This window comes from Benincasa hispida, chromosome 10, assembly GCF_009727055.1.
Source record: "Benincasa hispida cultivar B227 chromosome 10, ASM972705v1, whole genome shotgun sequence".
Taxonomy (NCBI): Eukaryota; Viridiplantae; Streptophyta; class Magnoliopsida; order Cucurbitales; family Cucurbitaceae; genus Benincasa; species Benincasa hispida.
The window spans coordinates 477,917-480,364 of record NC_052358.1 but is presented as its reverse complement, the minus strand read 5'-3'; positions in this window follow the sequence as shown (position 1 = coordinate 480,364).

The window sequence follows — 2,448 nt, the reverse complement described above, 5'->3', positions numbered from 1 at the left end:
GCATTTCGAGGACGGGCGCACGGTATTTCTACTGGTGCAACATTATCTCAACATAGTGCATTTTTGCTAAGGACGGGCAAAGAATACATACGAGTATAACACATCCCTCAGCGTAATGCATTTAAGTTGGATGAATGCAAAGTGTATCTTGTTGGCACAAGATGCACCCATCATCGCAATGCATACTGGATGTTTATTGGTTAAAAAAAAAATTCATCAACGCAAGTCACAAGGACTTTGCGGTAATCAATTTCTGTTAACCAATCATTCAACAAAATTTAAGAATAACATTTAATATAGAAAAGTAAGGAAAATTAAACAGAGCACAGAAATAAACGCAAGTGAATTAAATAAGAAATAATTTCATAAAACAATAAAAGAAAATTTCAGGAAGCAATAAATAACAAAATTCATGAAGCAATAAAGACAGTAATTAAGAAAGCATGTAAACATAGAATTTAGAGATATGGACCGGAAAACAATTTTCCATGATGAACACAATCCACACCTCTGTAGGCGGTCAAGCTTGCCTGCACAATGTCTTCAAGGACATTGTTAACTTCCTTGCCTCATCCGCAGTGTTTACAGGAAGAGATACAAGCTAATTACTTCGAGAATCACACCAGGCATGGAGAATGCGTTGCAACTTTCTCAAACCTAAACATCTCTGCAATCGTAGGTCTTGAAATTCCGGTGCTTAATCTGGTTCTGATGTGCTCCTACACGAAAAATACACCTGATCTCTGGGCCAGCTTAGAATTTTTGGATCAATTCCAATACTCATAAATCGCAAACCTACTCTTCGCGATAAACAGACAGTACAAAGAGATCTGTCCTGCAACATACTACAAAAGTATTCAGCACTAACCGTTACCAATCCCTGGCAACGACGCCATAAACTTGTAACACTAAATTGTGTCTTATTCTATGTAAGGCTTATTCACACTACTCATGGATGAATGTAATGCAGGTTAATGTTTCCATAAACTTAATGACGTAAAGATGGAAATGGAATGTAGATGTTGTGTTATGCATTACTACTTCTAGATGTATGCGTCGTTAACTATATGCTTGTAGTATGCTATGGAGTAATGGGTTGTCACAAGTCTCCTTGCGTTGAAACCAAGTATAATTCCAACGCAAGTTTCTCATAGTAATCCGAGGTCGAACACAGGGATTGTTTTCGTTAATGTGTTACTTTTGTGATATATGCAACTGATTTTTACAGTTAATAAAGAATTTGTTTGTACGTGAATTTAAAATGTGATGAAAATAAATTGCATTGATAAAATTAAAGTACGATAAAATTAAAGTCCTAAACTAACATGATACAAGATACAAGACACATGATACATGATACTGAGTTCGAGACTGACTATGAAGTTTATACAAAGGATCCTGGTATGTGATAGCAAGTCTTTAGGGATGAATCAGAAATAGAAAGAATAACTAGTAAAAACATCACAAGTTTATTAATTGCGTTAAAGATGTAACTAAGGTTCCATTTTCCCTTGGCGTACACCTCTCGGTGATTGGCCACGTTCCCATATCTCTATGGTGAAATAGGGATGAACGTGATGAATGCAAGGTTACTTCCATCTCTGGAAGTACTTTTCACTTTAGTTAACGCATCTTTCAGCCCTCTCTCGATAAGCGGAATAGCATCTTCACTTCTGCTCTCACAGGTGAAGATGTCGTCTAGTATGCTTTAGCTAAACATAGTTATTTCCTTAACACAGATTAATTTACTCGCTAATTCTTACTAATTACCCAGGGAATTAGGAAAACATCATGGAGAAAGTGAATCATGGATGAACGGAAGTAGATAGAAAGATGATAAAAAAATTAATACTAAGATTATACGTCTGATACATGGTGTGAATGAAAGATTAAGAAGATGAATACAAGTGATGAAAAGAGATAGAAACAATATAGAAGAGTGTCAACGTCTTGACACAGATCTAGATGGAGGTTTTTCTTATCGACGTGTAGAACAAATAGAGAGAAGAGCTTCCCGATCAGGCTTACTCTTCTGGTAGAAGTGACCTTCGTACAGAGCTTCAATGGCGAGGATTGGAAGGATTCTTTGTCTGGAGACTCACCTCTCGACCTTGCCTCTTAATTCTTCTCGAATCTACTCTGATTAGTCGCTCAGCTGGTCTCTCTCTCAGCTCAGTATCAATTCTCCCGTATCAAGTATATCTTTCAATGGAATTGCAGAGGCTATTTATGGTGAAGCTTTGACTCTTTGCACTGTGGTCCCCACTTTCTTGGTAAGGCAGTTCCTAAAATGGTGGAGTCAATATTCCTTCTGTTATGCAATCAATCCAGTCAGAAATGCACAACTGAAAGTTGTACACGTGTCAAATCCTCCGCAAATGCGTTGCTCTTAACTTCTTCGATCGATCGCCGCATACGGTGTTGCTTTTGATTACCGCATGCGGTTGA